General features: G+C 29.4%; 1 long non-coding RNA gene across 1 annotated transcript; it reads right to left on the bottom strand.

The window, feature by feature from the left end:
• Window positions 1-387: 387 nt before the first annotated feature.
• Window positions 388-1,521, bottom strand: LOC129921918 (uncharacterized). Its single transcript, XR_008773867.1, has 3 exons — window positions 1,202-1,521; window positions 949-1,095; window positions 388-863 (listed from the first exon to the last, which is right to left on the bottom strand). It is a non-coding gene; the product is annotated as an uncharacterized LOC129921918 (long non-coding RNA).
• Between the last annotated feature and the right edge of the window lie 9,803 nt (window positions 1,522-11,324).

Below are 11,324 nucleotides of genomic sequence, written 5' to 3' on the forward strand. Positions count from 1 at the left end.
ATGCCACCGATGTGCCCTTGAACTGTATTTTTGTTTAAAGAAATTCTTTTAATAATATCAGATGTAGGTGTGTGTAAAACAGTTTTCACAACTACAACGGCTGGTAAAATCAATGTTTTACCTATGTTTCCATATTTTGCTATAAGTAAAGAGATATTGTAAGATGCTCACAAACCAACATCTTCTCTCTATATATATATGATGTTGAAGTGAGATTGTGTGGGTCTATTCTTAACTTTATCTTTGAGTGCTAGAAAATTTTTAAATCTTTATCTATTTTGTTAGGGTGACATTGTCTCAGATGATCCTCTAGCAATTGGTTTCGTATCATTATTTTAAAAAAGTCACTTAGGCAACGGCTTGTTTGACAATGAAAGGAATGAATCCCAGTTTTAAATAATCAATGCTGGACAGTGTACATTTCTTTTCGTTAAACATTTGTTACATGTAGACAAAATTAAAATTTTTAAATAAGTATTGAGAAGATTCTTTGGTTTGATTAGCAGGATATATATTTAAATGATTTACCAAGATAAAAATCATATATTACTGTATAAAATAATAACATTAAATGAATGTAAAAATTAAAAAAAGAGTGATTAAGTCCCTTAATGTAATTAACACCATTTTTTTTTACAAAATACATTAAATTCTTACCATTACCTATCAATCAGTCTGTTGAACCATGGGGGCACCACACAAGATCTGTCAACAGCCCTTCTATATTCCTCTCTGTACTTAGCCCTGGATAAACCATTTCATGGCAGACCTGCCCATTCTTTCATGTCTTCACATTGCTCTCTGTCTTTCATTCTTCATCCTGGAACTCAATGGTCAAAGGAGCATAAACCTGGTATTATTTTCTGGAAATAAAAAAAGACTGATTAAGTCCCTTAATGTAATTAACACAATTTTTTTTTTAAAAATACATTAAATTCTTACCATTACCAATCAATTAGTCTGTTGAACCATGGGGGCACCACACAAGATCTGTCAACAGCCCTTCTATATTCCTCTCTGTACTTAGCCCTGGATAAACCATTTCTTGGCAGACCTGCCCATTCTTTGATGTCTTTCCATCTCTCTGTCTTCCTTCTTTGTACACAAATGGGGAAAAAATGGACCATAATTCTTAAAAAAGAAATTTAATATCATTAAATAAAATTTAATTTAATTTCTAATTATTAATAAAATATCTTACCAGAATGCTAGCCACACTTTCTAAAACTATGACCAGTGCCTTATTTAAATCTTGAATTATATTTCTAGTCTAGGAGTTCCAATCAATTTTGTTGTATACAAAGGCCATGATACTGATTATAGGAATATGCCAGATGTCTGTTTCAGCATCTGAGTAAATAAATTAATGAAACTCCTATGACTCTAAGTTAGGGTAATGTCATCTTTCATATCTGTATTTAAAAAAACAACAAAAAAAAACTGGACATACATTCCTCATTATCAGTTCCCATCCTGTTTGTCATTTAAATATTTTGGACATTCCTTTTACATTCCAGCCAAGATCTTGCAGCGGACAGTAGAAAATGGCAGTTTGAACTTCAGATCATTGTGTCAACCATCTCGTGCAATCCACAAAACCAGGCAGTGTAATCAAGATCTACCTAAGAATGAAAAATACTATCAGATACAATTTCACATTACATCTAGAAAAGGATAGCTATATTTAACTTGATCTAGTAGAAGATGTACAAATATCATACCCATATAATGTAGATTAACAAACTGATTCAAGATAAATACTATTATCTTCTTATCTTATATAATACAGACGTTACTTCAAAAAAGAAGATGATTACATCCTACGCGTCAAACATTTAGTCATGCATATTAACCAATGACTTAAATTCTGCCAAGTCACTGGTTTTCCTGGCTAGCTCAGGCAACCCATTCCATGCTCTAATAGCACTAGGGAAGAAGGAGTATTTGTACAAATTTGTCCTAGCATATGGGACGAGGAATGTGCCTTTATCTTTGTGTCTTTCAGAGTATTTTATTAAATTTTGTTTTTGTATTTGAAGATTATGGTTCAGTGTTTTATGTATGATTGCTACTTTACTTTTGAGCCTTCTGTCCTGAAGACTTTCTAAATTTAGTGATTTTACTAAAGGTGTTACTCTAGTCAAATGTGAATATTCATTTGTTATGAATCGCACTGCTCTATTTTGTGTTTGTTCTAGTTTCTTAATGTTTTCTTGAGTTGAGGGGTCCCAAACGGAGGATGCATATTCTATTATTGGCCTAACCAAAGTTTTAAATAACATTTTAGTTTTATGTTCTTATTTGATTTATAGAAATTTCTTTTAATAAATCTTAATGCTTTGTTTGATTTTTTTGTAGTTTCATCAATATGTGGATTCCATGACAGTTTTTCATTTAATATAACACCTAGGTATTTTGTGTTTTTAGTCTGTGTTACTGGTTTGCCATGAATAAGATAAGTGGAATTAATTTGTTTTAGTTTTTTTGTTACTCTTAACAACTGACATTTTTCTGACAATTTGATTCCCATTTCTGTAATTCATCTAATTCTCTTTGTAAAATATCTGTGTCTTGTGTTGTTTTTATTGTTCTATATATTATGCAATTGTCTGCAAATAATCTGACTTTTGTTCCTGAAGTAATGCAATTTGGTAAATCATTTATGTAAATTAAAAATAGTAGTGGACCCAAGACTGTTCCTTGAGGTACACCTGAGTTTACTGTTATCGGTGTTGATTTAGAGCCATTTATTATTACAGTTTGTTCTCTCCCTATCAGAAAGTCCTTAATCCACTGATGCAGTGGACCATTAATGCCGAAATATTTTAATTTTTTAAGCAAACTATGGTGGTGAACTTTGTCAAAAGCCTTAGAAAAATCTAGTAAGATAGCATCTATTTGTTCACTATTATATTAAGCCAATCCTACACCCATACTACTTGTATACATAAAATTGGGTGGATCTAGAATTTTAGATCTAGATAGACTAGATTCTTATTAAAATTCTAGATCTTTTCTATTAAGTAATAAAAACCTTTAAAATGTATTTTAATATGGATGAAGCTGAACAGAAAGGATTGGAAAATAGTCGATGCCAACGCAGAGGCTCTTGTTCTCGTATGAGCCATAGTTGTCTATTGACTGAAGGTGGTGGAGATAATTCAACAAGATGATTTACAATGTAATTCAAGAGATCTGTCTAGGTTAGTTCATTATTTTTCTTGAAGATTTCTATGGTCAAGTCTAGATTTTCTAGATCTAGCATCATATACAATAATTTCTAGAGATCTAGTGCTAAGTCCTATACATATGGGATCTAGATCTAATCAAGATCTATCTAAAATCAGAATAAAAAATATGGAATGTCACACTAGATTTAGAATAGAATAGCAAAGTTTTACCAATATCTAGATTTTTAGTCCAGTAAATCAACTTATATAGATCAAGATATAAATTAAATTCACCTTTATCTATTCCTTAGTCTGTTGGACTGTTAAGGCACCACACAAGGTTTGTCGACCATTCTTTTCCTCACCGTCTTTTGAATGACTAATTCCTGAGAATAATAAACCGTTATTGTTAAAGAATATACAGGTAATCAGTGCTTTTTTGTAAAGAAATAGGTGCCGGAGCTCAGTGATGGATTGCCTTTTAACAACTAATAAATAAATAATAAACTTTAAAATACAAAAGTAACTTTTTCGCTGCATTGAAAAAAGTGCCGGTACGCTGTACCAGTGCTTACTGTAATGCTGCTGACCTGAAAAATTGTAGTTAAACTAAATAATACAGTAATATTAAGCCCATACTAATTAGTCTTAGATATATAGATCTAGAAATTATATTGACATTGTGTAGATCTAGTCAATCTAGATTTCAAAGCAAAGAAAACAGAAGAACGGTAGACCATAAGGCAAAGACGATAGGATCGACATGGACCAAGCTGAAGAAATCCAGAATATTTATTGAAAATTTTTAGTTAGATCAAGACTAATAATCTAGAATACTAGGACTATAGTAATCTATACATTCTTTTTTAGACTCTACTAGACAAACTCTAATGATGATTCTAATATTAAATATGTAGATCTAGAGCAGTGGTTCCCAAACTTTTTTGTCTCGTAGACCCCTTGCCATGTTTTCTGCTTTTCGGTAGAACCCCTGCTTAACTTTAATTTTTTTTTTATATATTTTTTTTTAGATAAATTTTTTTAAATTTTTATTTTTATTTTTTTTTTTATTTTTTTTAGGTAATTTTTTTTTTTAATTTTTTTTTTTTTCGAGAATTGACTTTCCCGGTACTGACTTCACTGTAGACCAGTGGTTCCCAAACTTTTATAAAAAAATTTTTATAATTTTTTTAAAAATTTTTTTTATTTTTCTTTTTTTTTCGAGAATAGACTATCTTGGGACTGACTTCACTGTAGACCAGTGGTTCCCAAAAGTTTAGTAAAATTTTTTTTGATGTTTTTTTTATAAAAAAAATTTTTTTTTTTAATTTTTTTTTTTCAATTTTTTTTTTTTAGAAAACTTTTTTTTTTTAATTTCTTTAAAAAAATTTTTGTTTTAAATTTTTTTTTTTTTTTTTTTTTGAGAATTCACTATCCCAGGACTGACTTCACTCTAGACCAGTGGTTCCTAAACATTTAGTAAATTTTTTTTTTTTTTTTTTTTTTTTTTTTAGTAAATTTTTTTTTTTTTTTTTTTATAAAATTTTTTTTTTTTAATTTTTTTTTTTTTTTTAATTTTTTTTTTTTTTTAAATTTTTTTTTTTTTTTTGATTTTTTTTTTTTTAAATTTTTTAAGATAAATTTTGTTTAAAATTTTTTTTTTTTTCTTTTTTTATAAAATTTTTTTTTTTATTTTTTTTTTTTTAATTTTTTACATAAATTTTTTTTTTTTAGATAATTTTTTTTTTTTAATTTTTTTTTAGATAAATTTTGTTTTTAATTTTTTTTTTTTTTTTTTTTTTTGGGAATTCACTATTGCGGGACTGACTTCACTGTAGACCAGTGTTTCCCAAATTTTTTTGTTTCGTAGACCCCTTGCCATGTTTTCTGCTTTTTGGTAGACCCCCTGCTTAACTTATATTGCTTTTTTTTTTTGCAATTTATTTGAAAACTAATTTCTAATTTTAGTGAGTTGAAGAGTAAAATGCAATTTAAAAATACATATAAAGTATTAAATAATAACTCATTTTTATTGATAAAATTCAGATTTAACCAATTTAATATGTATTGCTGGAATCATCAAACACACTGGAAATGTTTTTTTTACCCAGGCTTATCATCTGTTCCTATGGATGTCATGTTTCATACATTCTATAAAGAAGACATTCAAACAATAAATATTAATTAATTAATTTGTTTTAAGTATCATTGTAAAAGTTTTCGCAAAGAGTTTCTCGTGTATCTTTCACGTGTCCGCCGAACTGTTTTCACTAAAGGGGAAGGGACGAAGGCGAGTAACTGGCGCCTTAGCCAGTAGGCTTCAAGCAGGAAGAGCTCATTAGCCACATAGCAGAAGGAAAACTGAATTTAAAAATCTGCTGCCTTGCAACTATTCCCAAACATGGGAAAGCTGTCGTGGGTCAACCCTGAGGAAAAATAAGGAGCTGGCAACCCCTAGGCAGTTTACAGCACACAGCGCTACACCCCATCAGAGCCTGTGACGCCACTAGTTCCAAACTGATCCCAAACTGTATATATTTCCTTTGCAAAGAATCACATAAGAAGCTTTAATTTGATAACTCATGCCACCGATGTGCCCTTGAACTGTATTTTTGTTTAAAGAAATTCTTTTAATAATATCAGATGTAGGTGTGTGTAAAACAGTTTTCACAACTACAACGGCTGGTAAAATCAATGTTTTACCTATGTTTCCATATTTTGCTATAAGTAAAGAGATATTGTAAGATGCTCACAAACCAACATCTTCTCTCTATATATATATGATGTTGAAGTGAGATTGTGTGGGTCTATTCTTAACTTTATCTTTGAGTGCTAGAAAATTTTTAAATCTTTATCTATTTTGTTAGGGTGACATTGTCTCAGATGATCCTCTAGCAATTGGTTTCGTATCATTATTTTAAAAAAGTCACTTAGGCAACGGCTTGTTTGACAATGAAAGGAATGAATCCCAGTTTTAAATAATCAATGCTGGACAGTGTACATTTCTTTTCGTTAAACATTTGTTACATGTAGACAAAATTAAAATTTTTAAATAAGTATTGAGAAGATTCTTTGGTTTGATTAGCAGGATATATATTTAAATGATTTACCAAGATAAAAATCATATATTACTGTATAAAATAATAACATTAAATGAATGTAAAAATTAAAAAAAGAGTGATTAAGTCCCTTAATGTAATTAACACCATTTTTTTTTACAAAATACATTAAATTCTTACCATTACCTATCAATTAGTCTGTTGAACCATGGGGGCACCACACAAGATCTGTCAACAGCCCTTCTATATTCCTCTCTGTACTTAGCCCTGGATAAACCATTTCATGGCAGACCTGCCCATTCTTTCATGTCTTCACATTGCTCTCTGTCTTTCATTCTTCATCCTGGAACTCAATGGTCAAAGGAGCATAACCCTGGTATTATTTTCTGGAAATAAAAAAAGACTGATTAAGTCCCTTAATGTAATTAACACAATTTTTTTTTTAAAAATACATTAAATTCTTACCATTACCAATCAATTAGTCTGTTGAACCATGGGGGCACCACACAAGATCTGTCAACAGCCCTTCTATATTCCTCTCTGTACTTAGCCCTGGATAAACCATTTCTTGGCAGACCTGCCCATTCTTTGATGTCTTTCCATCTCTCTGTCTTCCTTCTTTGTACACAAATGGGGAAAAAATGGACCATAATTCTTAAAAAAGAAATTTAATATCATTAAATAAAATTTAATTTAATTTCTAATTATTAATAAAATATCTTACCAGAATGCTAGCCACACTTTCTAAAACTATGACCAGTGCCTTATTTAAATCTTGAATTATATTTCTAGTCTAGGAGTTCCAATCAATTTTGTTGTATACAAAGGCCATGATACTGATTATAGGAATATGCCAGATGTCTGTTTCAGCATCTGAGTAAATAAATTAATGAAACTCCTATGACTCTAAGTTAGGGTAATGTCATCTTTCATATCTGTATTTAAAAAAACAACAAAAAAAAAACTGGACATACATTCCTCATTATCAGTTCCCATCCTGTTTGTCATTTAAATATTTTGGACATTCCTTTTACATTCCAGCCAAGATCTTGCAGCGGACAGTAGAAAATGGCAGTTTGAACTTCAGATCATTGTGTCAACCATCTCGTGCAATCCACAAAACCAGGCAGTGTAATCAAGATCTACCTAAGAATGAAAAATACTATCAGATACAATTTCACATTACATCTAGAAAAGGATAGCTATATTTAACTTGATCTAGTAGAAGATGTACAAATATCATACCCATATAATGTAGATTAACAAACTGATTCAAGATAAATACTATTATCTTCTTATCTTATATAATACAGACGTTACTTCAAAAAAGAAGATGATTACATCCTACGCGTCAAACATTTAGTCATGCATATTAACCAATGACTTAAATTCTGCCAAGTCACTGGTTTTCCTGGCTAGCTCAGGCAACCCATTCCATGCTCTAATAGCACTAGGGAAGAAGGAGTATTTGTACAAATTTGTCCTAGCATATGGGACGAGGAATGTGCCTTTATCTTTGTGTCTTTCAGAGTATTTTATTAAATTTTGTTTTTGTATTTGAAGATTATGGTTCAGTGTTTTATGTATGATTGCTACTTTACTTTTGAGCCTTCTGTCCTGAAGACTTTCTAAATTTAGTGATTTTACTAAAGGTGTTACTCTAGTCAAATGTGAATATTCATTTGTTATGAATCGCACTGCTCTATTTTGTGTTTGTTCTAGTTTCTTAATGTTTTCTTGAGTTGAGGGGTCCCAAACGGAGGATGCATATTCTATTATTGGCCTAACCAAAGTTTTAAATAACATTTTAGTTTTATGTTCTTATTTGATTTATAGAAATTTCTTTTAATAAATCTTAATGCTTTGTTTGATTTTTTTGTAGTTTCATCAATATGTGGATTCCATGACAGTTTTTCATTTAATATAACACCTAGGTATTTTGTGTTTTTAGTCTGTGTTACTGGTTTGCCATGAATAAGATAAGTGGAATTAATTTGTTTTAGTTTTTTTGTTACTCTTAACAACTGACATTTTTCTGACAATTTGATTCCCATTTCTGTAATTCATCTAATTCTCTTTGTAAAATATCTGTGTCTTGTGTTGTTTTTATTGTTCTATATATTATGCAATTGTCTGCAAATAATCTGACTTTTGTTCCTGAAGTAATGCAATTTGGTAAATCATTTATGTAAATTAAAAATAGTAGTGGACCCAAGACTGTTCCTTGAGGTACACCTGAGTTTACTGTTATCGGTGTTGATTTAGAGCCATTTATTATTACAGTTTGTTCTCTCCCTATCAGAAAGTCCTTAATCCACTGATGCAGTGGACCATTAATGCCGAAATATTTTAATTTTTTAAGCAAACTATGGTGGTGAACTTTGTCAAAAGCCTTAGAAAAATCTAGTAAGATAGCATCTATTTGTTCACTATTATATTAAGCCAATCCTACACCCATACTACTTGTATACATAAAATTGGGTGGATCTAGAATTTTAGATCTAGATAGACTAGATTCTTATTAAAATTCTAGATCTTTTCTATTAAGTAATAAAAACCTTTAAAATGTATTTTAATATGGATGAAGCTGAACAGAAAGGATTGGAAAATAGTCGATGCCAACGCAGAGGCTCTTGTTCTCGTATGAGCCATAGTTGTCTATTGACTGAAGGTGGTGGAGATAATTCAACAAGATGATTTACAATGTAATTCAAGAGATCTGTCTAGGTTAGTTCATTATTTTTCTTGAAGATTTCTATGGTCAAGTCTAGATTTTCTAGATCTAGCATCATATACAATAATTTCTAGAGATCTAGTGCTAAGTCCTATACATATGGGATCTAGATCTAATCAAGATCTATCTAAAATCAGAATAAAAAATATGGAATGTCACACTAGATTTAGAATAGAATAGCAAAGTTTTACCAATATCTAGATTTTTAGTCCAGTAAATCAACTTATATAGATCAAGATATAAATTAAATTCACCTTTATCTATTCCTTAGTCTGTTGGACTGTTAAGGCACCACACAAGGTTTGTCGACCATTCTTTTCCTCACCGTCTTTTGAATGACTAATTCCTGAGAATAATAAACCGTTATTGTTAAAGAATATACAGGTAATCAGTGCTTTTTTGTAAAGAAATAGGTGCCGGAGCTCAGTGATGGATTGCCTTTTAACAACTAATAAATAAATAATAAACTTTAAAATACAAAAGTAACTTTTTCGCTGCATTGAAAAAAGTGCCGGTACGCTGTACCAGTGCTTACTGTAATGCTGCTGACCTGAAAAATTGTAGTTAAACTAAATAATACAGTAATATTAAGCCCATACTAATTAGTCTTAGATATATAGATCTAGAAATTATATTGACATTGTGTAGATCTAGTCAATCTAGATTTCAAAGCAAAGAAAACAGAAGAACGGTAGACCATAAGGCAAAGACGATAGGATCGACATGGACCAAGCTGAAGAAATCCAGAATATTTATTGAAAATTTTTAGTTAGATCAAGACTAATAATCTAGAATACTAGGACTATAGTAATCTATACATTCTTTTTTAGACTCTACTAGACAAACTCTAATGATGATTCTAATATTAAATATGTAGATCTAGAGCAGTGGTTCCCAAACTTTTTTGTCTCGTAGACCCCTTGCCATGTTTTCTGCTTTTCGGTAGAACCCCTGCTTAACTTTAATTTTTTTTTTATATATTTTTTTTTAGATAAATTTTTTTAAATTTTTATTTTTATTTTTTTTTTTATTTTTTTTAGGTAATTTTTTTTTTTTAATTTTTTTTTTTTTCGAGAATTGACTTTCCCGGTACTGACTTCACTGTAGACCAGTGGTTCCCAAACTTTTATAAACAAATTTTTATAATTTTTTTAAAATTTTTTTTTATTTTTCTTTTTTTTTCGAGAATAGACTATCTTGGGACTGACTTCACTGTAGACCAGTGGTTCCCAAAAGTTTAGTAAAATTTTTTTTGATGTTTTTTTTATAAAAAAATTTTTTTTTTTAATTTTTTTTTTTTCAATTTTTTTTTTTTAGATAAATTTTTTTTTTTAATTTCTTTAAAAAAATTTTTGTTTTAAATTTTTTTTTTTTTTTTTTTTTTTTTGAGAATTCACTATCCCAGGACTGACTTCACTCTAGACCAGTGGTTCCCAAACATTTAGTAATTTTTTTTTTTTTTTTTTTTTTTTTTAATTTTTTTTTTTTTCTTTTTTTATAAAATTTTTTTTTTTTAATTTTTTTTTTTTAAATTTTTTTTTTTTGATTTTTTTTTTTTTTTTTTTTTTTAAATTTTTTTTTTTTAATTTTTTTTTTTTTTTTAGATAAATTTTTTTTTTTTTAGATAATTTTTTTTTTTTAAATTTTTTTTAGATAAATTTTGTTTTTAATTTTTTTTTTTTTTTTTTTTGAGAATTCACTATCGCGGGACTGACTTCACTGTAGACCAGTGTTTCCCAAATTTTTTTGTTTCGTAGACCCCTTGCCATGTTTTCTGCTTTTTGGTAGACCCCCTGCTTAACTTATATTGCTTTTTTTTTTTGCAATTTATTTGAAAACTAATTTCTAATTTTAGTGAGTTGAAGAGTAAAATGCAATTTAAAAATACATATAAAGTATTAAATAATAACTCATTTTTATTGATAAAATTCAAATTTAACCAATTTAATATGTATTGCTGGAATCATCAAACACACTGGAAATGTTTTTTTACCCAGGCTTATCATCTGTTCCTATGGATGTCATGTTTCATACATTCTATAAAGAAGACATTCAAACAATAAATATTAATTAATTAATTTGTTTTAAGTATCATTGTAAAAGTTTTCGCAAAGAGTTTCTCGTGTATCTTTCACGTGTCCGCCGAACTGTTTTCACTAAAGGGGAAGGGACGAAGGCAAGTAACTGGCACCTTAGCCAGTAGGCTTCAAGCAGGAAGAGCTCATTAGCCACATAGCAGAAGGAAAACTGAATTTAAAAATCTGCTGCCTTGCAACTATTCCCAAACATGGGAAAGCTGTCGTGGGTCAACCCTGAGGAAAAATAAGGAGCTGGCAACCCCTAGGCAGTTTACAGCACACA

The sequence above is a fragment of the Biomphalaria glabrata genome, chromosome 12 (genome assembly GCF_947242115.1).
Source record: "Biomphalaria glabrata chromosome 12, xgBioGlab47.1, whole genome shotgun sequence".
In the NCBI taxonomy this organism is placed as follows: Eukaryota; Metazoa; Mollusca; class Gastropoda; family Planorbidae; genus Biomphalaria; species Biomphalaria glabrata.